The sequence below is a fragment of the Temnothorax americanus genome, unplaced genomic scaffold (genome assembly GCF_048541705.1).
Source record: "Temnothorax americanus isolate GAGA-0224 unplaced genomic scaffold, ASM4854170v1 Scaffold24, whole genome shotgun sequence".
NCBI lineage: Eukaryota > Metazoa > Arthropoda > Insecta > Hymenoptera > Formicidae > Temnothorax > Temnothorax americanus.
In genome coordinates, this window is record NW_027509381.1 from 2,829,207 (window position 1) to 2,856,247 (window position 27,041).

Genomic DNA, 27,041 nt, shown 5'->3' on the forward strand with positions numbered 1-27,041 from the left:
TTCAGCTATCCAGCGTTGCCTGTCGGGCTTTTTATATCTATAATAGAACATGTGCAGTATTGGAGAGAAGGAGATGTGTGTGTGTGTGTGTGTGTGTATGTGTGTGTGAGGTATTCAGGTTTCATGATAGCCTATTTTCCGCAGAAGTCTGGAGAATAACTATGCAAAATGTGGTCTATATCGGTCAAAGGGTTCAGAACGAGATTTAGAAGATAATAGAACATATAGATAGACATTCTAGTTTATGCATATATGTATATATAGATGGCTTGGACATTTTCAAGTCGAAGTTACTCGAGTAATAAATCGAACTCTAACTCGAAATTCCAGCAATATTTTGAGTGCGCATGCGGTTCGTCCGCCAACGTTAAACAAAAAAAGGCAGGTGCACCTGGTATTTCATATGCGAAGAGGAACGTCGCGTTACGACGGAACGGATAGCCGCGTGATCGGATGGACCGAGGAAGCTCCATATTTCACATACTTATTCCCTAGGGACGTATACACATGTGGAATTGCAACGACGCGACGACGATAAAAAAAGTGCATATATTTTTTTCAATGGCGGTGTCGCGGCAGAACCCTGAAAGAGAAACGGGGGTTCAATTTACCGGAGTTTTGGGGACAAACGTGACAACAATATCTCGTTACGTTGCGCTTGGAACACCTCGTTACAACACGACGCTGCTTCCTTTTCGCAGCAATTTATCGGAAACCCGTGGTTTCAATTTCAGTTTGGCGCTCCTGCATTCGGCAAGATCGTGTTAAAGTTAAATCCATGCTCAAGATGAGATTTAGATCTGTATTTTCAGGACTGTAAGCACCAATCTCGCGTTTATTATTTTCTGAGACGTCGTTTTACAATTAAATAATAGCGCGCATATATTTAAAAATGAAAATTTTTGAAAAAAAAAACAGTTTATGTGCCACTTAAATGATTATTGTTTTAAAATTTTTATGAAACGTTTTTAGAATTTATTATTATTAAAAAAAGCGAAATAGAAAATACAGTTTATTATACAATAACTTGACATTTATTTATATATCAGATTTTAGATTATTTTAGATTTAGACTTTAAATACAAAAAACGTTGAAAATATTTTAGAAAATATTTAAGATTTAAGATATTATCTGTGTGGAAAAAAATTTAGTTTTTTAAATTATTTTGCATTTTCGAAGATAAAACATTTGCCAAAAATTGTAATGCTTTCAAATTAGCAAAGGTTTGCACTAAAGTATTGAAGGTATTGTTAAATACGTTACCAAATTTTCTTGCTTCTCACAATACGTTTTTTTTTCCAGCAAAGGTTGTCTCTTTCCGAAAGGAAAGTCCGCTTTCAGAGTTACGAACAATGTATTACACCGAGGATCATATTTTATCGCAAAGAAATTTCAAACGCCAAATTCATAAATCATGATGCGGAGGCGTTAAAAAAAAATCAGTTGTCCAGCTTCTTAAGTTGCGCCGGAAATTTTGAAAGTATTGACAATGCAATTTCCAGCATATGCGTCGTTCCATCACATGTCACTTTACCATCCTTCGTCCTCGAAAGTCGCGTATCCGACTCACGAGAGAGTCGGCGGCTGATATCTTTTAGACATTAAAGTGGAAGAGTATACATCATGGAAAATTCAAGAACTTTTGCATCAAAGCCGTTATATTGCAATCGGGGAATTTTCGACAATTTGCAACGTGATCCATCTGTCCACTTACCCGTAACGCAAACACGCGAGAATATTACAAGATCGCGTGTAAAAAAGAAGCAGTTAATATCAAAGTGTCAAGCGCACACCTGATTTATTTTTCTTTTTAATAAGTAATGGAGCGCACCGTGTATTTGAATTGTCCGCGAGTTCCGTAAAGTGTCTGAAAGATAAATAAGCTTGTATGAACGATTTGGATAATAGAAGATAGAAAGATTAAAGGACGGATATAACAATTCGTCTTATGACACTTATTTACTACAAAAGCTCTCGCGAAGTATAAATCATCGTCCATTTTATGTTTCCAACCATTTTCGTTCTTCAGCTAACGTCATATCGATGGAAAGCCGTATATACTTTTAAATCGTCGCGCTATCGCCAGCACACCAAGCTCGCGCACGTACGCGCGAATATATATACAATCTGTATTTCTGTTAAAAGACGAAAACGGCAAACGTAATCCCGACAAGATCGCATTAATCATCAAGCCAACAATCCCCGCGAGATTTTCGCGAAAGAAGACGGCTGCCGTCTCGCGCAATTCGCGGAATAAGATCGCGAATTTCCTTAAATTATCATCGACAGCGGCACGCCACAACGCGTTTTATGATGGATGAAATACGCCGAGCGGATAGCCGCCCTCGAAGGATGGGGTAGGGAATCGAAGAGCATCTCGATGGAGTCGTAAAAGGAAAAGTCCGTACAAAGGTGTGATGCGTGAACGATATACGCACGGCGGGGCGTAGACCGTTGGTGTCCGATAATGTTATCGCGACATTCGTCGCGTGTATTTTACGGCGTGTTTCGCGCGGCTCGATCGCACCCGCGTGATAACTCCGCGGTAAGCTCCATTGAAAACTTTACGACGGACAATTTCTCGCAATCTCGCGTGACTACGACTCTCGGATACGTCGTGCGCGGGTCACGATACAATCGGCTACGCCCACGAATTTACAAATACTTCGGTTGCTCAACGCTGACAAAAGGTGCATCGAGTGATAACGTGAAACTGGTGACGAAGTCGTACACTTGTGCGAATGAGGCTCTTTTTTTTGCACAACTTAATAAATTTAAACGTAATAAATGTTGAAATTAAGAATTAATTATTTATTTTTTGAGACAGCATAAGGGTCTTTATATGCTTTAGCTTTGTTTGATATGTAAATTTAATTTTATAGCATGAGCTCGATATTTTTGCTTCAGTTACGCGTAAGTAAATTTCACACATCGGATGCTCGTTTGTAGACACGGTCTTCAAATGTCGGATCAATATCGGTGATATAATCCGAATTTCAGATATACGAATTACTTTATTATTATTGTATACTTGATAAATATGCTCAATACAATCATATTAGTTTTCGATATTAAAATGATCAAACAGCGGTATTAAGGAGAGAGACCGCACGGTGAATTATTCAGAGCCGGCCGGTTTGTTTTTGATATTATAAATATGCAGCGGGAATAACGGCTGGATATCGCGTATTATGCAATGCGCGAGGAAACGATACTTGGCAGGTAACGAGGTAACCTATGGAGGTAACCTCGATCGAGCATCAAAGTCAACCCGGTCACGAGCAACCTCGCGGGCAACTTCGCTAATAACTTATGCGTGCGGTGCGAAAACAAAGCAACACGTGTCGCGCCTGGCCGAGCTTGCAAAATTCAAGCGAGAGCCATTTATCAGAAAAACATTTAAAGGCTTTGAAAGAGCCCCATCATTGTTGTGTCACGCTATTGAAATGAGTATATCAATACAGACATACGTAATATTAACATAATAATTCGTAGATCTTCAATTTACATTTTTTTTTTCGTTTTATTCGATACGACGTAACGAAAATGTGACACGATGATAGTCACTTTATCACAATATTGTTTTAGTTGCAGCTCGATATATTAGGGCGTTTTCAAGGTTCACTGAAAATACATATAAATGACGCATAACAAAGGCGCGTTCTCTTGATCGGAAGAAAATTCTCTCCGAACAACTCGGCGCGAATCGAACCCGAGGCTGTGTTAGCGACTGAAGTAAAGAGGGAAAGAGGATTGAATTTCGCTCCCGCCTCGAAAGGGTGGTTTCGAGGTCGAGGGCTGTCGACCGACCCCAGCCGATCAATATAGCTACAGGTGTCCGAAAGTACCAGTACTATAGTCGACTTTTATTCTTGAAAAAAGATGTCAGTGATGTTGTAAGCGTTTGCATTTTGCTTGAAACATTTTGCTAAACTCCCTTATAAATGTAATCCAATTACATGATTAATAAATCAGAAATTAATAATAATTATACATATATATAAACGATTATAATTATAGATTTTAATTATAGATTATTTAATCGATCTGGAATCTTTTTCTTAAAATATCAAGAAATATAATATTTTTAAATCAATGTGTTATAAAAATTTTATAAACGACTGATAGTGTTTTGCGAATTAATTTTTTGGGATCTAATTAAATGAGATAAAGAGTTAATAGATAGGTGTATTTAATTAAGTATGAGAATTATTTTTCAAGAATCTTAGTATGTTGTCAAAAAAAAATTAGGAAAGCACAATTATTAATGCAATATTATCAATATAAGTTATTCGAGTTATGTCATTCTTCTCAGCGAACACTAATGAAAGTAGAAGGGAGCAAATGAATTTTAGGTTTGCATGCTTATGGATCGTTCTAGCTACAGGTGTTCGGAATTGCGAGCACGCAAACTCATTCTATATTACGTACATTTCGTTTACTCATTTTGTACAGGCTTGTATGAAGATGATAAATTCTGAGTCGCGACAGCAAAAAGAGCTAATAAAAGTTCATTTTCGACATCGACCGATTCGTGTCTGTATATCAAATGTGTCACGTTAAAATTTTAGATAATTTATTCCAGTAATGCTTCAAAAATTCATCCTTTTTTCTTACTAGTAGTCAAAATTTGTAATTTTTTTCTTACACGTTTCATCAGCTCTCATTATTCTTAACTTGAACACTGATATAATGTAATTTTAATGACTTTTACCTTCGGTTTGACTTCAAATAAATGGAAAATTATATGCCTACGAGGATCATTAGAGAAGACAATTAAGGCTGGGAGATGATACTCTCATATTTTTATTCTTCAATAATCCGGAAAGGAGGGTTCCTCTTTCATCCTCGTGCTTTTTTATCCTAGAAAGTAGTTTGAAAAAAGAAACGTATCGTCTTACCAAACAACTTACGCGCCCTGGGCGCGACTTCTTCCCACCTTTGAGATATTTTTCTCGGAAAAATGCAATAAACATGATAGAACTCTTCTTCTATCGAACATGCTCGATAGAACTTCTTATGCGCGTGACATTTGTTTATACTTGGATACTCAACTTACTTAAAAGATATAAAACTGGTGTTATATTTGTAGTTCGAATATGAGTGATGTAATTCAACGTTTTTTAGCTCTTTGTGTTGATACATCTTTCTTATTATCTCTCTCAAGTTTTAAACTGATGATATATTGTAATGTCTACATTTACATCTTTAATTCGAATAAACTGCTGCTTAAAGAATTTACGGGATAAATTCACGTGAAAGTGCCTTATCTACTCGCAAGTATTTTAGAAGAGACTCTCTTGGCGGTAGTTCGTTGAAAAGTTTTCTTTGGCCGTTCTTCCGCTCTTCGCGTGTGATTTAGGAGTGCTAATAGTCACATAAATATCATTTTCTAAGTTGACGGCAGGAGGAAGGAGAAAAGGAATAGATAACGTTCTCTAAACAAACCGCCGCGCCGCGCCGCGCCGCGCCGCGCGCGAGTGAGATTTAGGTCGACCATTCTCTCTTTACTCGACAATCAAATGGCGACATAAATGTGCCCAATTTACAATTGAACGTGCAATCGCCCGTTTCATTGTAATTGATCAACGGTGCGTCGATAATAACTTAATGACACATCGATATATTTTCGGAGATGGGGCTCGTCGTCTGGTGCGTATCGATCGACGCTCCGAGGGGAATAAGTAATCATGCGCCTTGAAATGCGAAACTGGGGCACTCGTCACGGCCTTGTTGCATCCTGCGAAACAATGTTGTTGACAATAATGCACCATCCACGTTAAAGCAAATTCAATATACACGCTAAAATAGTTCCAATAATCGTAAGATTGTTATTATCCACAAAAGCTGAAAATATATAATAATACGTATAACATAATGATATTAATTCTTGCAGTGTAATTCGACTTGGAATATTACACTTTAATAATAAAATATAACAATACTTCGGCGGAAAAATAATCGAAGATGTATTTTGATCTATTCTTACTTCTAAATTTATTTTGCATTATTGTATTAATATTAACAAAAATTGGTATAAATATATTGTGTAATTGATATAAATGTATCGCGTGTGTATTGTCCAGGCAATTTTAAATTTAATTTGGTTAATATTAACATTCAATTTTTGAATAAAAATATGTAGCTTACTTATTACTATGACTCATATATAAGTTTATCATGTCTTTGCTTGCCAAGAAATTTTTTAGCGCAAAATATATTATACTGTTGAACTACAATAAATCGAAAATCATAAAAAATCATAGAAATAGATAATGATTTCAACTCGTTAGTTTTAATTGAAAATTTTTCATTAAAAAATAAAAATAATTTAAAATATATATGGCGGGGTAAAAACCACAGTGGTGTAAGTCAAATTTTAAAAAATATTTTCTCGTGTGCATAGATGCAATCTGTACAATATATAAATTGTTTTTATCCCTATATATATATATCTATTTCGCGCCGAGATCATATTATGTAGATAAATTAAGTAATGTAAAAGATGTTAAAAAATAATTATATTAACAGTTAATTGAAATAATAACAAACATAAAAATATGTGAAATACTGCGGAGATACAATCTGTAAAATATACGATAATTAGCGATGGACACGAACATGCTTAATTAAAGTTACACGCATAACAAAAACTTCGATAAAAATGGCTATTAATAAAAATTTCAATAAAACGTTTGTTCCGTTGCATGTTCTGATTTTACACAATTATCAATATATCGCACTCTTATTTCTAACAAGTTATCGAGACTATTGTTTAATCTTTTTTTAAGCACTTCGTACTCACGAGAAGCGTAAGCCAACCACAGCCACTTGTTTCTTCTCGTTTCATTTGCTATCCGTTTTAATGCCACTCGCAATAAACGCTCGGTGTCGCGGTAATTGCATTTTTATTCGATTTAATCCTGGCTTCTGACGCGTAATTGACGTTCTTAGAACCGACTCGTGGCGGGCAACGGAGCGAGATCGGATGCGCGGAGGAAAGCGAGAGAAGAAAAGCGTGATCGCGCGTATGTCCCGGATCGGGAAACTGGGTCAACCGATGACCTTCTTGCGGTAAATAACCAGGACGATGCACACCCAGCACGGAAATTACCTGTGGTAATTTTCAGGGGTGGCTTGACGAACGACAAGTACGAACTCACAAAACCATAATTTCTGCGAATTTAATATAAAAAAAACCTGCGAGTGAAGTTAAATACACGAGAATGCGCAGCATAAAATAATAATTTAACCTAGTCGAGTACTATAAATTAAAAAGAATATAATTTTGCTTTAGAATACTAACCATAATAAGCTTTTAATTATTAATAATGAAGTAAAAGAAATGTTGGTACATTTTTTAAAAGATAATTATATTTAAATAAGAAGAGAAAGAGAGAGACGACTTATTATTTTATTCAATTTGTTTACAGTATTATTTTTACTGTTTAATAGTACTGTGTTTTTAAAAAGTCATTAAAAAAAAAACATTTTAAAGAAGCATTTTAAAAAACAGGTCAAATTATTGGCCTCTAAAATTTGAGATGTTTAAATTATTTTATACGGGATAGTCATATTAAATTATATTAATAATAATTCAACGTATTACGCTATGATTTCACGAACGTTCTTATTCATTCGAATATGACAGTTTATATTTATAACGTTATGGCGCGACGCGAGTTACATGATCCCACCGGACATCATCAAATACCGGAGATCGCGACTTGCGATGGCGCACGGTAATTTACATAAAATTAATTCGGGAATATCATGGATCAGCACAATGGTAATAGTGCCAACCGACGCCAGAGCTCGCTGGAGCGTTTCCCACGATCTCATAAATTTACCACCTACAGTAAGCTGGGGAAGTCTACGAGTTTAAGATATTATTCGGCGGGACAAAGATTTGCCCGACAATACGTATTATGACGACGAATGATAAATTGCGGCTGTTGAGACTATAAATCTTATACAAATTAGACTGATCTTTTAATTTCAATGATATTTATGTGAATGTAAAATTTATGTGTAAAATAATCATTAATAACAGTTTAAATAATCGTATATAGCACAGCCATATGGTTTTATCGTTAACGGCGTCCCGGAACAAGGAACAAGTCTTCTCTTTTCAGCGCGATATATCCGTGGCAACGATTTCTTTCCTCGTTTTTTTAATCATACGCTGTCTGAACGCAAATAATCGTTGTGATTTCGCTTTTCAATGCAGCGATTCTTTTCAGAATCAACATGCGATTGCGCAATCTGAAAAAGTCGAGTGCCGCTCGACATATTCTCCAGCGACAAGAATACAGACGGTACATATGACAGACATTTTTTAATTATCTCAAACGTGACTGTGTGAATTATTTTTCTTACACAAGGTTTTACAGAAAATTATACAAAAATAACAAATAATTAAAGCTGACGCGAATCAATTAGGTACATTTTTAGAGAGGATATTGAATCGAATTACGCGTAAACTTTGCTACATTAATATTAATAACATATGAACAATCCTGTCTTTTTTTTTGTTTGTAAATTTGATTTCAGTATATTAAATTTATCGAGTAGGTATATAGTCGCAACGGAGTACTTTATGCTAATCCGAAATTTCAACGATACTTTAATTCAACGAGCGTCCATAAAGTAGTATTTATTACGTCATTCAGTTTTGCGCTTCTAGCTATAATCCGATTAAAACGTATAATCAATTTCGCGCACCAAGAACGAGGTACTCGCGACGACCGGAAAAAATGCGCACGGCGGATTCGGTATGAGAGAGAATTGGCTTCAGCAAAAAGCGAAATTCAATGAAATCGGAGAACGAAAGCCAAATCTGTTCAACATGCAAATTTAGTATATTACAAAGCATAAACGCGCCTAATAGCTTGTTAAAGATACGTGCTGCGTATGTCACTCGCCTGCGATGTGAATTGTATAGATGTAAATTCGAGATTTACCTATTCGTGGCACTCATTCGCTCTTCGGTTTACGAGAAACGTTAATTTAAGCTACGATGGCGACCTCATTAAACTGCAAGCGCACGCGATTACGATTTGTCTCGCACATCTATCAGATTTCTTATGCAACTTATCTTAAAAAAGTTAAATTACTCCGCGACACGGCAACCGGTTACAATCTCGAAAGAGGATTGCGAACGCTGGGTCATTAATTATGTACTTTATCTGCATTGGTCTTTCGTCAAGATGTAAATTACATCCTCCGTATAATATACGAAAAGAAATAGGAAACTTATATTTTGTATATTAGACTTAATAAATTTTTTTTTACGGGAAATTCTCGTATATTCATGAATTCCGACAAGAAAAAGTTGCAGAACCTGGTAAAACGCAATAGCAGTTCATACACAGCACACACATGTACAAAGATATTAGATTAGACTTGCAAATCTTTTAATTTAATACAGAACGTTCAAAAAGTATAAAAAATATCGTCGCTCTGCAAAAAAATCTTAAATATATATTATTTCTATTATTTATTTCTCTGGAAAATTTCTCTGTTTCAAAATTAAATTTGCCACTATTTCCACTGTATTTTCTCCAGTGTATAAGCATATCAAATAATACTCGTATTGCATCATCAATTATACGTGATACTTGGTCGGATGGCATACTGCACAGTTTCTCTCGCTGAACATTTATTATTTATTAATCTTCATTAGCGGATATATAAAGCGCCGCGCAATACAAAGCAATTACACTGTATGAAACGCGAGCGCGTAATAAACAACGATGGTACAAAAATCGATGCGAGGGCAATTGCTATATTTGCCGAATAGGTATCGTTGCGAACGAATATTCGCTGCTGTAAAAGAGGATCTACTGGTTTTTTTTCCCTTCCATTCGCCAACGGTACGTGCGATATCTCGCTTTTCAAGTAGCGTTTCGAGTATTAAAAAGCGCGTATAAACCAATTATGGAATCATGATTGCGCCAATTGTTAGGGATAGAACGCGACAAAAGTTTGATCAGCACAGAAATCCATCGTTTAGCCTTTAGAACATTGGTTCTTGCTATTATTAAAACTCTTGTAGCATTCTCGTCTTTTCCTAGAAACCGATCGCCTTTTAAAATAATTAATAAAAATTGTAAACACTATATAAGGAGTATATTGAAAACTTAGAGAACGCGTAGCGCTATACCTAAAAAGATTTTGTTAGGTAGAATGAAATGTGCAATAATAAACAAGTTAACTATCACAATTGCAATTTTTGCACAGTGAATGTAAGGAAGTAGTTACGGGGTAGTTTCGCAAACGAGACCGCGCGCGTATAATACTTCGGAATTAACACTTTGACTGCGCTGTTTGCATTATAGTGACGTGTTATACGCGTGGTACCGTATCCGTTTTATGCACGAATAAAACCGCACAATTCGAGCGTATAAGCCGGAACGTGGCAGCTCGATGACATACGATAAAAAGGGAATTTCGAGACGTGCAGTTGACACGCTTTCTTTGTAGGATAATCGCTGAAGCGTTCCGAGGATGGGCATATGCAAATCGATACACGTATCTCTTCATCCGACATACATGAACTTTTGAAATGTATACAAATCTGTTTCATTTGATAAGGGCGAATCGAAATATCGTATAAAACATTCATTTTCAACAAGTTCGTAAACCGTTTTCGAGTAAGATCACACTTAACTATTAGAAATTAAATGTATAAATCAGGAAAAATCCAAAGTTATGAAATTTTTAATTAACTTCAGTTCACAAGCTTAAAGTGTTTTAAACTTTAAAAGCTTCAGAGATTTAATAAATGGCGTGTGAAGCTCGATTTGCCTCGAAATTAAAATTTATTTGAAATTAAAATGATTTTCGGGATGAGTTTATGAAATTTTTTTCGACGTTCCGATCAAAACTCGAACACATATTTTTGATTGTTTTTAACACAAAACATTTTCTTATCCAGAAAATGCGTTAGGGGGACCTCGCATAATAATTAAATCTACGTAAAGGGAAAAGATAACATAACATGGCCGCCATCGCGTTATCGTCCACCCACAGAGGGAATCATATATGTATGGTGCAAACTGTATTACCACAACATTATTGCACCTAAAATTTCTTGTTATCTCTCGCAACGTTAATTAACTCTCACACACAATCAAAACTGATACTTCGCTCAAAAGGATATAGCAAATAACCATGCGCGGCATATTATCAACCTATGAAGATCCGAGAAGACCGGAGATGCTTGAATTTTTCATGTGTTCGTCTACCGCAAGAGAGATAGTGCGGGCGAAGGAACAAAAGGATACAAGGACTGGGGCGGTTGTGTGTGGTTTATTAAGGGTAAGACAAGCTGTGCGAGCACGCGTCGCGGCGCCGCCTCCGCCGTTCCTCGCAATATCCATCGCGATGCTTTCAGAAGAATTGCGTGAGACAATGCTTCTTTGGAGCGATCGCGAGTCTCTAGAGAGAGAAAGAAAATAAGAAGAATGGACGGGGAAAGCGTAGTGCGCATTTAGGCAATACCGATCTTTCTTTATGTGCCAGAGCACGACCGCGCGCGGATGTTCGTCGACAAGGAACAAACGAAATTGAATAGCGAACGCGAGAAGGCGAAACCGAGCGTCACGTGTGTCAGCTTTTGACGTTGACGCAAGTCAAATTAATCCGCGTAGCTCTATAAGCGTCGTGTCTTTTGACAAAACCAATTACGCGTGTCTTTCAACGTCTCGTGCTGTTGCGTGTGCCAACTGATCGAATATAAGTACCTATACAGTTTAATTTCTTAGCTACACTCCGAAAAGGAGTTTTACTTGAAAGGAATTTCGTCAAATTTATTGAATTTTGCGATAATGCGGTTAGTTTATATATAGCTGAGAACATACGTATTTGGAATACATCTCGTTGTAATTTGATTTGTATAGCGTACATAAAACGTGCCCGCTCGAAATTGACGGATGTTCTAGGCAGTTATGCTACTTGCGATCGGGATCCGTGTGCGGAATAAATTTTCTTATTGATCGTATTGCATTTATTGCTTTTAAAGAACAAATATGTGAAACTTATAGACGTGCGGATTGCTGGATGATATTTTGGAACAAAATAAGACTTACATAGCGTTCTCTCTTTGTAATTTTTTTAATTCTTTCATTTATCTTTTTGTTTTTATGCGAGTTGACTGAGAATTCTCTAAAAAGTTTAAATTCGAGTTGAGACCGAGAATTCTTTAAAAAGCGTTTGAAATTATGGATCTAAAAAATATTCGTCCATGATATATTTTAAAATACGGCGCGCTTAAAAATATATTAAAAAAATCTATTTTAAAATACATTATAACTATACAGTTTTGGAATATACTATACTATGTACAAAATCTGTAAAACATGATTTAGGAGACAGTTCTGAAATTATATATAAACTTTATTAGTCTACTCCAACTCTTTAAAATTCAGAATTGAGATATTGCCATGTATCTCCAAAACATGTTAACCAAACAAGTTACACAGCAAGTTAAACAAAATCGAAGTCAAAGCCAGTCATGTTGCGTTCGTTTGCATCGAATCTTTCTCGAAACCGATGCACTTGCATGGAAATTGCTTGTATTTTGAACGGTGACACCCAACCCTGACCTTCTTCCATTCAGATGAGGGTCTTGAAAAACGAGATCCGAGGTGAGATTCATAGCGGTGTTTGACCAACCTCGTTTCACATAAATCGTACTATTCTCCTTGCTTCTTCAAAATATATGCTTGAGTGTCATTGTTGTTGCGGCTCAACTTTCAAGGCAACTCAATCGTTGTGCCACACGAGTCGTTAAGTTTCCAAAATCGCATCAGACGTTTTTCCGTGAGATAATATATGGAAGGAAATGTAAGCGAAAGAATAGCTATAACCAACAGTTTTTTACAATAAAAATTTATTTCTAAGCAAAAAAAGTTAATACCATTTTTTTTTCTTATTTGCGTTCCACTTTTGTATAAGCAATTGAACTTAATATTTGGCTTTAAAACCTATTGGATGTAGTAGAGACGTTGGCAAGTAACTCGGAATTTTTTTGGACTTTTTGAAAGCCTAGAACATAAAAATAACACAGGGTGGACCTAAAAGCCCACCCAGTGTTTGCTGACGGTGTTAGTAAAAAAAATGATTGCTGACGGAGAGAGTTAAATGTTCACTGCGAGAAAAAAATCCAGGTTTAAATGATCGGACAATCGTTCGAAAATTAACAAACGGGTAATCCGATAACTTTCAATCGAAATTATAAAAAGCCGATCAGGGCCAAAATAATGTCCGATTAATGATATCCAATTAATATCAATGATATCTGGATATCATTGATCGGACATTATTTTGGCCTTCATCGGCTTTTTATAATTCCGATTGAATAAGTTATCGAATACCCAGTGCGGTTAATTTTCGAACGATTGTCCAATCACTTATTTTTCTCAGTGTTTCAATTTTTCTCTCGTCCACTTTGAAAAATCCGTTATTTTCGTTATTTCTCGTTTGATATCCACGCGACATCCGAGCGAAGTTAACATTTTTATGCCTGAACACAATCATATGCAACCCCGTCCAATTTTCAAAAGTTATATACAGGGAAAAAAATTACAAGTTCTGCGAGAGTTCAATATTTTCACTGCGCGAAGCAATTCGCAGATTCGCAGAGTTTCCAGAGATTATTCGATAACTCGTGCGCGCGCGAACGCGCGACCGTAAATAAGAAAGCTTGCGCCCATTATTCGGAATAAGTCCTGCGTGTGTGTCGACACTTCGTTTCCGGGCGGTAACAGCGCCCGACGGGAATCTGGAAAGTGACGGGAAATATTTCGACGATTTTTTATATTCCCCCGCGCTGACGTAAAAGCGCCGCCACTCGGACTGGCTTTTTTGGGTCGATGAGAAAATTCCATAAAAGGCCCGCGTGAAGTTGCGCGTGCAATCTCCCGGGAGATAGGATGCGGCTGCGGCGAGAGAGCGCGACGGCCTCGCGGGTTTGAATCGTGATCCGGAAGCCAATTTGCGAAATGAGAAAAGGCGCCGCGCCGCGGAAACATTATACCTTTGTGAGAACACCACGCGCCGGTTTCATTGGCATCTCGCCAACGGCTGCACTCTGTGTGCACGTTACGTCGAAAATTTATTGGTTCTCGATTGGCTGTGCAATGGCCACGTTAACATCGCTTATTGAAGCCGCGCTATTGACTTTACCAATAACGAAACCGCTGCCGCTTCAAAAATTTGGTCACGATGACTACGCGACTTTCACTCTAACATATATAGCTCCGTTGAGCAACTGCTCCCATTTTAATCAATAATACTTCGCTCGAAATTGAAAGTACCTATAAAATATAATTCTACAATTGACAATACTAGATATTACTGTCTACCAAAATATGTCACGTCAATGATTTCCTCGGATGTATCTTATAATTTATTTTACATATATACATTCGTTAACATAATTATTTTTACGGTCGTGTATTGGATGAGCGAATGTAAAATTTGAAATATTACAAACACGAATTATAAACGCGCGAGAAAAAGGTTCTAGTTCTCTCTCGTCGCAAACAGATTCGTTCGACCTCAACCGTCATTCAACAATCGCGAAATGCGGTTATTTCGTTGATTTTTTTTTCATATAATTCACCGACGCGATCATTTTCACACGGCGCGTGGTAACTGACGTTTTAATTAAACTTGCGGAAACGCCATTTTTCGACGGAAATTTAGCGTTAATAAAATTTCGCGTGCGTTTGCAGTTGTAATATTAGCTATTCACAGTAGCAGAACGAAAAACTTCTCGGATGTGGCTTTATTAAGCGAACCGGATCCCTGAAAGATGCAAGTCATTATCTGTCACAGGAATCTATCCGTAGGAATCTTCCCGAGCCATATTGGAATTGATATTGCGTTATCGACGTGCATTTCTCCGACTACTCAGATTTGCTTCATTTGCCGTTAAATTCTCGGAGAAGAACAACCGATCGGGAAAGTAAAGAGCGCGGAATCGTTATTGTATAAACGAGAGACAATATGGATTAAGATAATACCGTCATCGCTATAATATCTCTCGGCGTCACGTATAAGTTAGATAACACTCTTCGTATTCAGGCCGTAAGTTCACACAGGATCACGTAAAGAGGTTCCGCTTCTTATGTCGTCACAATAAGGACAATAAGCGTCATAATAGGATGGCGCAGGAAACAAGAAAAGTTTCATAGAGCTGTAGAACGCTCTGCGTGTGTAAGCTCCAAGTGTGCAAGCTCTAAGCTCTTTAAGGTCATGTGTCTAAAAAAGACAATCAATATATAAGCAAATATAATTATATATATACGTAAGTAAAATGTGACGATATCCCCGATTTAATATTGAAATATAATTTCTCATGGGATATTTAAAATCATTATTTCTACAATAATTATTCTGTGTTTTCGAAATATACGACGAGAACCGCGTGATAAAATAAACTTTCTTTACATTTGACGATAATGATAACAAATTGTAATTAAATACGCATATTTAAGCGATAAAACGTGTATTTGTTATATATTAATGCAAAATGTATGCGATATTTAACACGTTGTTTAATGCAAAACTACCTGTAAATTCTTTCAAACGGTGTTAACCCTCGTGTCCGCGCTAATTGCACAAACCGCCGCGCGGTTCATGCAATTATAGTCACGAAGCGTCGCAACTACTGTCTTAATAGACCTAACGTTACAGTCGCAACTACTGTCTTGTTAGATCTAACGTTGGATTTGAGTGCGCCAACCTGTTACTCAAATGCGCTTAAAGACTCCCAATTTACGGGAAGATTAACGGTTTGGATCGAGCGAACTCGATCGCACGTCGTTAAGAAAGACATAAAATACGCAGCGCGACACAGATGGAGCGGCGTGATCCCGGCTGCGAAGGACGACTATAGGAGTAACTCCGAGCTCTCCGAGCTCGACCCTGCCCTCGCCTGTTACGCGTGTAACTTAATTACGTATCGTATATATATACTCGCGCTCAACGGAGACAGACGCGAAACAAATCTCCGCTCTAATCTGCGACCGAGGCAACCTGTTACTTAGGGGCACGGAAACTCGCCAACTCTTATAACAAGTTGGCGCGGCCCCGAGACCGACCGCGGAAACCGCCAAGCATCATCCGTCGCTTGTCATCGATCACCTAATTAACCGTCGCGGAAAGCAAACGGCTGCATTTCGCAGCAAATCGATCGTTATCGGATATTCACGTCTACGAGGCGCAAAATTGCGATTTACTGCCGTCAACCTGTTACTTGGTCACGGTTAATAATTATAATAATTAGAATAACATTTGAAATTCGACTGAAAAAAACACATTTATGATCGCAGAATTTATCCTTTTTAATTTTATTCATCTTAAATTCTGTATTTTGCAAAATGAAAATTACAAAACTACGGAAAGTTATTTAAAGATCTATCTAAAGATCTATTGACTTCCTCGGTTCTTTGTTCTTTCATGACAAATAAATTTTATGCATAAGGATGAAAAAGAACGAAAATAAATGACGATAATATTATAGATAAAGTGATTTTTATATTATAATGCGCTGCACGTAGGACTTAAATGCATTATTTTCTCATTTCGAAATATGTTATAAGCCGCATAAAATTTACAAAATGGCCGTCAGGGTTGAAAATATATTTTAGACGAGCAAAATGATCGGACTTCTTGCTCGTAATTATTTTTTTTATGAGCGACCGAGCATTATCGATGCTCTCGAACATATCTTCTGGTCTGATCCTACCTAAACCTGTACTACCTATATCGTCGCAAGTTATAACGAGTTCACACCTGAATATTGATCACCGAAACTACTACGTGCCTCGCCACCTTTACACAGATTATGCACTATCTCGCGCGACCGTCACTCTCAAATCCTGTACGCATTTGTCTCCAAGATGGTTCGTAATCAATTATAGCGTACCTACATAAAAAGTGACAGGCCAAAGCGTGATTTAAGCGACAGCTTTGGTATTTTAGGTACTTAGATGCGTGCAGTCACGTATACCTCTCTTAGGTATAAGTACTTCCGAACATCATCATCGCCAACTGTTACTTGCCTACGTTCTTGATTCCTAACATTTTTAGTATGTTTATATCCGCAAATTGTTCGCAAATCATCGAAAACGGAGTGATAGTAGTTAAATCGCTCTTTGCCGCGTACACGAGCATCTCCGCACAGATCGATCGCGATCGCTCGCTTCTAAAGACGTTGCTATAACACCAACCTGTTACTTGTCCAGCGGCACGAGCCTCCAAGAGGGGATGCGTGTACGATCCCTCGAGCACGCTCTTCGGCTCCCTTTCGCACGGATGCACGTGCTCTCCGGTATTGTCTTGACACAGGTAGCGGCGCCCACTTTTCCCCTCCCGATAAGACACGGCTCGACGGATGCACGCCGGAAGCGCCCGAAAGAGAGAAGAGAAGAGAGAGAGAGAAAGAGAGGAAACCGACGTATCTCGTACGAGCGGGATACCAAGCTCAGCCTGCGCGTGCAGAGAGAAAAAAAAAGAGACAAATTACCGCGACACCCCCAACAGAGCGACCGTATCGTCGGGCAGGCAGCCCGGCTTGCACTGCCCGGGTCCACCGTTTCTCCCACCGGAGAACCGCCACCACTCTGTGCCTTACCTTTCCCCCTGCTTTCCTCTCCCACTTTTCCACCTTGCTGTCAGTGTGCCGCGACAACCCCCTGCACCAGCCACGTTCTACAGCGAACGAACGCGTCCTCCCCCGAAAAAGCTCACCTCTCAACCCCACCTGACGCCACTCCGTCCGCCCCTCTTCTTCGCGCCCCCCTCGTCTTGGAGCTCGTCCTCGACGAGCAGCTCAGGGCGCAAGCTCGCGCCCCTTTACCCTCTTCGAGGGTTTAGGGGCAAGAAGCCTTTGCCTCTACGACCGATGCAGGACGAAGGACGAGACGAAGACGCCGCGTACCAGGACGAGCGTGCGTCATCGATGCGTACGTCGATCTCAACTACTGCGTAATCGCCTCTCGCATCCGGTCTTGAGGGAGATCGTACATCACGTTGATCTGACTCGGGTGGTGAATGGATATGATGTTCGCTTCGGCTCAATGAAAAGGACGCGGGAAGAGAAGTCGACACTTTGGCACAAGGGGGATGTGAGAGGGAAAAAGAGGCAATAAAAAGGCAAATCTTTTTATACATCTATCTTTAAACAGAAATTGTCGTCGTGGAAATTTCTAATATTTCTTGCGCTCGGATTTTCTGCTGATGATTACACACAAATAATTGGTTGCGAAAAATTTGGATTTAGTATAGCATACATTACATGCTGATACGTGATAGATATGTCTTTCTTGAATAACAAAATGTTTCTTCAACGTTTTGTCACACAGTTGTCAATTGTATTTCTAATTCTCGTCTCTTATTAATACAGACTCTTATTAATACTTCACAATTAAAATTCGACTTATCTCAACGAATATGTTTCGCGTACTTGCGTATCGCGCGATTTCAAGCGATTAACCATACGCCAGGTGCTCGCTGAGAGATGAGTGAGAAATAGGTGGAGGATATAAATCTGCGTTATCGCTTAATCCGAGGATCGGGAATATTAAATGATACCGAGTTGCAGCAGAATACGTAAATAGATGGCGACATGCATACGTAAAAGCGGAAACAAATCGACGTACGAAATCGTGCAATTTTGACAGCGTTGCTCGTCGGTGCGCTGATGCGCGCTGGAATCACACGCAATATTACTGCCGGAGCTGGCATGCAAGTCGCGTATACCTCTGAATAAACAACGTAGCTTCGTCGTCGATATGTTTAATCGAAAATGCTGGAAATTGAGTTGCATCGCTGAATCTTAACTTCGTTTCGCGATTAATTGCGACATGTCGTATATACGCATGTTATATCATTGGAAACGGGAAAGCGTAATGCTCTTAAAGCATTACTCGTAAATATCTTTTCAAGACGTAATTCTATATCGAGATAAATCCGTTGCTTCGCAACGCGGTCGTACGAGAAAACTGCACACGCTGGAGAACAAAGATAAACGTATATCGTCTAAGGAACCTCGTGTGTCAGACCGATTAGCCGATCGAGAGCAAAGCGGCTTCGCCGCTGAAAAATCCAAGTTTGCGAAAACTGTGTGCGGTGAGACTCTCCTATCTGACTATTTTTCACTGAGACGTCCTAATAACTTAAAAAAAAATGTTATTTTTTAAAATTCTTTTGAGAATCACACACAGAAACTTCGAACTACCGCTTTGATATTTTCGCGAGGGACAAATTCGACTCGAAATTGACTTTGAATATATCAAGGAATTCGGTCTCCGGGGGTGAAACCTAAGGTATTTATTTCCCTATATATATATATATATATATGTATATATATATGCTTCACGACACCCTCATTAGCCACGTGACGACCGCAGGAGGAGAGCCTGCGGAGTGGATCCTGACAAGACGTCACACGAGCGTCACTATATCTGATCGATTTTGTGCGCGCGGAGAGAAAGTTTCCTGTGGCTCAGGTCGGGCTCGTGCCTCCCTAGTGTTCCTGCCCTCCCTCCCCTTTCCGTTAACCTGCAGCCCCTTTCGTTCCTTCCTTCGTCGCGGACTGTCCGACGAAGGGGGTGCGACGTGGATACCTCGCGATGCGCAGGCGACGAACAGCGCGCGCGTTTCGGGACACTTCGGTTATTATACGTCGAGGGTGTCGGAATAGAGTTCCGGCACGATCGAGGGCGCGAGGAAGGGTGGATGAAACAGGGAAGAAGAACGCTTCGGCGTGTCGAACAGCGCGGATAGTTATGGAGATCCAGGTGAGGTTGGAAAAGCATCTCGCGATAAAACTAGATTTCTGACGACGACGCTTGTTACCTATTTGGAACGGAAGGGTGTGAGGGGGAGAGTGTACACCCTACTGCTCTTCGTACTGATACATAATAATATATTTTTATTCCCGGCTTTTTTCCCGCATTTTTAGGGCGATTTCAAGCAGATTTATTTTATTTTATAAAATCGTGGAATTTTTAGTAAACACGTTAAATTTTAACAAATTTACGACACACGTGTGTTTGTATGAACATATTGTGAAAAACATTTAATACCGTGTTCTTTGCGATATTAAGTACAAATTGTGTGTACAAGCAACTTTGCTTCTTCGAGTCTTTCAAAATATTAGATTAAAGTTCGAAACGTTGGAAGATAGAGAATGTTAACGATCTTACTTTTGCCTCCACGAATCTTGTGAGAAGATGTTCCACTGAGTTTCTGGGTATCCGCCAACTTGGATATCTATATTTGTCCACAGTAATTGTTTTACATCGACAACAAAGGAATGCCACGCCGCGTTGAGAAATTCTCTTTCATCTTTCATCTTCGGTGCAATTCGCTTAAAAGAATTCGTGCACTTTGAGTCTTGATTGTTCTTTGAATTCTGGCACCATCGTTAAATTCTTGCGATACGAGAATATCTTTGAAGATTGCGAAGTACGCGCGGCATTGCGAAATATTATTCAAGCCGCAAAACTTCGTTGGTGAACTTAGGCCCGTATTTATAATCGCGTTTCCACCGAGAGACTCGTTAAAACCAGTTTTGAGAAGTAATACAGTTCAAAAGGATCTTGAGAGTTAATTCGATATTTGTGACGTCAAACGATTACATATATCTGTCTTATTTTATACATTTTTACTTCTTAACTGTACAGTTAAAGATATACGAACCTTAAAGCAGAAAAGTAAACATGTAGATTCATTATGAAATATAATTTGCGCTTCTCGTTCACCTTATCGCCTTGTGCTAATCTCAAAGCGTTGCAGTAATGAATCGCCCGGAAAGTTTGCTGTACGGAACGTTGGTAGAAATCTTCATGTATGCTATTCAAATTAATTACAATTTAAATCAGCAGCTTGAAAGGATCGAAGCTGCGCAAGAAGTTCTCGTTAAACCAAAAACTTTTGAAATAAATAAGAATCCTACGAAACAATAAATATACGAAATATAGGTATATTTTAAGCATCAAAGAAATATACTTTTCATTCTCTTCACATTATTTCAACTTCGCGTACCGAGACATCATAGAGATCATACCGTTCACTTTGCAGAGAACATTAAACATTGTTCCCGGTATAAAACGTATCGCATTTTCTAGCCCCGAGAATTACAAAGGGAATCCCTTCAAACAACGGTCGCGAATTAATCCCTTGTGCGCGGAAACTTGCGCGGACCATAGGCAGTTTCCTATTCGGGGGTGTGTATATATGCGCGGTGTTTCGCGAGCTCGTGAGCCAAAAGCGCGGAAGCGCGCTCGATGCAGAGCGAGCGGATCTTATAGTTGCGTCCAACTATTCGTATTATACACGAGGCACCATGAGACGATTAGTGATACTCGCCATGACAATGTAACATCCTGTATTCCGATCCCTTATTCGAAGTAAATTTATACGGACGAACGATATGCAAACCGCGAATCGATCGCGAATCATCTGCGCGATCGTCTGGATTAATTGGAAAAAGAAAAAGGTTCGGTGAATTCCGGTTTTCCATTTCTCGCTCGCCGACTTATGGCAACAATTTTCCCGGCGCGCGAAACTTTTTCCATTAATTCGATACCCAGCGACGGCAGCACACAACTTCATCGGTCAAGAACTAGCATCGCGGTTTTATCCGTCGGATTAATAGAAACCTCGATTCCAAGTCAAACTTTCAGGGTCGTACATTATGGACGATAATCGAATTGAATTCTTTGAAATTTTTCTCTTTTAACAGGGATTATAGATATATCGTGTGCACATTACGCGCTTCTGTTCACAACGAAAACTGCAGTAAATCACACATTTTCCTTGCTGGAAAAAGAATTTTATTCGACACGTTAATGTGCATGGGTCTTTATTTTCATAAAGAGATTGTAATACAAACACTTTTTTTTATTAACACAGTATATACGTCATTATCTCGCGGCCGATAATAATCTATTCGAAAACCGTATGCGAGATTCGTGCAATGCGAGAGTGCATGGCTTTCGAAAATTTAGCCGGTAATTCGGTCTCGCTATATAATCCTTAATTCGGGCATAAAACTTGTACGCGTTTCCGTACGTAACGCGATGAATTTTTAGAAACAATGCACCCGCTGACCCAGGAGAGAGGTATAATTATTCTACTTTATTACCACGTGAATTAATTACTCTTGATTTTACGCGAGCCCAACGTCGCCGTGCAACATTTCGAGCGGATATGTGAGTTGAATTTTACAATCAAATATTATTCCAACTGTCTCCGCTCAACCATTTCACTTTCATGGTTTCATATAATTATATCAATTTGCGAATGTTATGTCGTAACGTCACACAGCGTGTAATTTCCACAGCATATATATACTTTCGAAATGTCACGCGCACTGAAATAAAACTTTGATTGAATTAATTAGGACGCCTGGCGCATGGAAAATGAACGAAAGAGATTTTTCCAATTAATGGAACCAGAATTTCTATAAATTCAACCAGATTCTGGTAGAACCAACCAGTGTTTTCTGGTGGAAAATGAACAAATCAGATTTTTTTACAGTGCGGTATAACTATTCGTTTCTCAGTCCAATAGCACTACCAATTGTAATACATAAAATTTTGCCGCGCGCAAATATTTGTAAGTACAATATATTTCGCTGTTCCGTGCAATAATCGAATAAATTCTTTTCTTATCCCCTTTGTTTTCCCCATCGAGGCAAGTGCCTCTTCAGGATCTTGACTCGAATCTTGGACGCGTGCTGCGCAACCGAGATTTTTTTCACGTGCGAATGATTGAAGGAAATCCCGGGCAGGCGAACGGCGTCCAATGAATAAACTACGCGCGGGAACCGCCGAGAGAAAGAGAGAGGAGCTTTTCGCTCCTAATCAGGCAATTTTGACGACACGGCAAATATCGCGGGGATAATGGGATCGCGCGCGTTCTTACGCACGGAGCTGTCACGGGGTGAAATTCAATCTTCCATATAGCCCGACGCGGTGGGGAAAAAAGAAGTATCGGAGTGTTGCCCTGCACATCCCACGCTCTCGCCGTGCGACGCATTATAAATATGCGGGCCCGCATCTCCAAGCTCGTGTACCCGGATGGTGCTCGCGCTTTATCCTCAATCCGGCCGCGGATTATCGCGGAAATTATAGTAACTATGTGATTACACGGAGGCGAGGGCGTGTTTACCCGCTTCTCTGTTAAGGCGCTAATAGCGTCGCGTGCTAACCGTCCGCGTCGCATATACCACGTCGCAGCTTCTTCCGGCAGCTGCGAGAACACCTCGTCGTCTCGCTTCCCGACGCCTCGCATTTTCCGTCCAGGAGATGAGAAATTAAGAGAGCGGAGGACAAGGACGGCGCATCTGAGTAATGAGGAAACCCTCCCGCGCGCGCTCCCAACAACGTCTCCTCCCGTTGGAGTATCGTTGAATTAATTCTGCACCACGACGCTCCGCGTCCGCGAGCGATAAGAACATCTGAATCGGTAGCTTCAGAAACGTAAGTCCATTAATTTTGTAAATCAAGATTTTGTAAATCCAATTAGGCAAAATTGTAACGCTCGAAGTAGCGCAGTCGTTGTTACTTCCAAGTCGATTATTTTGAAGATGTAGAGATTCACTTGGAAGTCTAAAAATAATATATTCAAATGCATGTTGCAGTATAATTTTTCACTGCTCTCGAGGTAGTATTGAGCATTTTTTTAAGAAATAACTTCACCGGATTTAATAAATTTAATTTTTAATATGATATATATATAATTTATTTTCATTTAAAACTCGCGATGCTTACGTCTCTCTTTTTAATACCTACCTAATGATACGATCACTGCATCAAACAATTGCAATGTACAATAAGTTGCGAGCGATTGAAGTTTCCAAACTCGCATAACATAACACACGCAGTGTATAGTTTTGAAAAAAAACGGTTATTTATACAATCTACCACAGCGTCCGTCAGCTGTTTCAACTAGCGTGCGCCAGTTTACATTGCAAACGGCACCTTGCGCTCTGATCACCTTGACTCACCTGCGCAATCACCATTCACCTTGACAAAAATTCGCGCAAATTCATATTTCTCCTTTTTCTCTCCCTTTTTCCTCTTTCCATTTTTTTTCATTTTTTTCTCAGAAATTACAATTTAATCTTTCAGATTATATATGTATATATATGTATAATTCCCTTGGTTGATACAAACTACAAGAAGCTTATTACATAATCTATCGACTTTTATTTATTAACAGCAAATAAAATATTCGAATAAATAGCACATTTTTAATATCTCACCAAGTAAAAGATTTTGAGATATTTTTTTACATTGAAACTACATATTCATAGATCATTGCTGTAAGCTGTGTACAATGAAGAATTAATATAGCGACAAGGTACTATACGAAACACTCACTATAAGCTCACGTAATTTCTCTCATCAGCGCGAGCAGCTGCGTATTATATCGCAGCAAAAACTGATTAAATCACAATCATCCTCGGAAAATCTCTTTAATCCTTTTGTAAGTTGTATAATAAGATGGAAGCGCCAAGGGGAGTAATCCGTCACACAAATCTTCAGTAACTTGCGCCTGATACAACTTACTAATGCAGCACAATCACACGGTTCCCAAAATATTTTCCACCGTGTCTATTATTATTATCGCAATTAAAATGAAGACGACGAAAAAAAAATTATTCTCTCATGTAATATATGAAATACCTAATACGTCTTAAAACTTCGAGATACATAATTAATAAAGTCTGTCAAAAAAAACGTTACAAAAATGGATTTCTCTTGAAGATCTCTTTTTATTATCTCGAAACCAGGTCGCGCGGCTTATTAGTACGTCCTGCCAGCTATCGAATTTCTGCGAACCCGACAGAAAATCACTGGAAATTGGGGACGAACAATTTTACGCGATTCGACACGATGCCGTTCAATTTTAATGTCGCGATTGAGCCGGCGCGTGAAGTTCTCAAAGACAACGATTCGATTTCTGGACGCGAGTTAAGAATAACTTCGACATTGGCACAGAAACTTCCGTGCGGAAGCTCGAGTGGCTCGCGTGTTGGACTCTGCGAATCTTGTCTTTATTCACCCTTGTACAGGTACAGAAAAAGTCAAAAGGGACTTCCGGGCGCGTGGTAATGGAAATTGATTTGACGTAAGCGACACGTGTTCTCGCGCATGAAAAATATGGTCAACGTGTTGATTTGGAAAAATGATTAATAACGAAGATTATATGAAAAATATATTAAAACTTTGTTAAATTATCAATAGCTATAATCTGAAAGTAATAACGACAATCAAAAATATATAAGGAATGCATACAATGGTTTTTTAATATTTTCTCTCCTGCACAGATTCTTTGATCCATTCGGACTCGAGTTTTTCCCAACACGAAGATTGCGACACTGATATTTTGTTATTTATGATATGGCGATTTAAAAAATCTTATGAAGTAATTAATTTCAAGAATACAATAAGTAATGAAATATTTTCCTCCTTGTTTTACGTATCGTTTCAAATTTCTGTTATTTTGCTACTTTTAAGTAGATATAAGGATAACAGTCGCCTGTGTAGAACTTAATAACACCGTTGTGATTTATGTCGTTGTACTTTTAACGGATTATACATTCGATATATCTTATGGCATTGAACACGATATCATAATGCCAGAGTAAGATTAGAATTCGATGGTTAGCGACGATAAACTTTAGCATGGCAACTGATACGTGCACGCCCCCCAAGGGTTTAAATTTTAATCAAAGGTCATGCGGTTATTAAAAAAAATCAGGCAATTTATATTCGCGCTATTAACATATTTTTAAGAACCAACGATACGACATTGATCAAACAATCACTATTAACGTAACTAGATAATTATTATAATAATTGTATCTGATAACAAATCGTTATAACAGTATAAACAGTAATCTCAATTAATGAAATATTATAACTGCACCCCTCGCAAGATAGTGAGTAATAATTATTTTCGAAAGAATCAACGATACAATATTGATAAAACAATGACTATTGACGTAACTAGATATTATAATAATTATGTCTGGTAACAAGTCGTTAACAGTAATCTCAATTAATGAAATATTATATAGCTGCACAAAATAGTGAATAATAATTATTTTCGATGAATAATAAACGCGCGCGCGCGCAAACGTTTGTTCTCAGTTACCATTCTCTATACTTAATTAACTCATTCGGATAACTCTTTCGTCTTCGACTTCTGACTTTCTGACGAGGAAACGGCGTGTCTCTTGACCGTGCTTGTAATTACGGGATGAAATGTCTTACGGACGAAAGATTCAAATTGTTATATAAATTTAGATATTATGTTAATTGATAGAATATATTTCATTAATAAATAATTGTTATATAATTAGATAATACATATAGATATTGCACGATAATTGCCATAAATTGAAATCGATGACACTCTCTTCACGAATCCGCACGGTACGCACGTGCGATTCCGTGATACAGGCACGTTTCATCGTCGTCGTCGTCGTCGTCGTCGAAATCCGTGTCACACGATATCGCGCATTATCATAGATATTGGTTGAGGGCTTTGGCTTCGGAGCTTCGGTTCGGTGCGTTAACGGGCCTCATAAATAAAAAATATCGTCCCGCGGCATGAAATCCGCCGTCGACGAAACGACGCGACGTCTCTCCGCCGGGAGTCGGGAGTATCCTGCCCGTGCCGCCGCAGCCGCCGCTCTCTCTTCGGTTGTGAAGTCTCGCTTTGCGCTCGATACGCCGTAGTACGTTCTCCATATCGTCGCCCGTCTCGGGACACCGCTCTAACGACGAGGAAAGCAGTTTCTTTCACATCGCGGGTAACTTCTATGGAGCCTTTCGAGCCGCATAATGCCCGTATTACACTAGGCGATTGGCGATTGCGTTTACGTTTACGTCTACGTGTTTTGACCAATCAGAACGGAAATCGCAAATCGCAATCGCCAGCAGCTACTTTCTAATTGGTCAAGAGACGTAAACGCAAACGTAGACGCAATCGTCAATCGCTAGTG

General features: G+C 38.8%; 1 protein-coding gene across 7 annotated transcripts in view; it reads right to left on the reverse strand.

The window, feature by feature from the left end:
* The window catches only part of Fife (regulating synaptic membrane exocytosis protein fife), a 164,736-nt gene extending 146,588 nt beyond the window's left edge, over window positions 1–18,148 (reverse strand). For 3 of the 7 annotated variants that reach the window (XR_013257272.1, XM_077408271.1, XM_077408272.1), the window contains exon 1: window positions 17,245–17,599. The gene's annotated coding sequence lies outside the window, so the exon portion shown is untranslated. Of the gene's footprint in view, window positions 1–17,244; window positions 17,600–17,648 lie in introns of those variants that run through there. The other 4 variants (XM_077408270.1, XM_077408269.1, XM_077408266.1 and 1 more) reach the window with 2 other exon arrangements.
* Window positions 18,149–27,041: the final 8,893 nt, after the last annotated feature.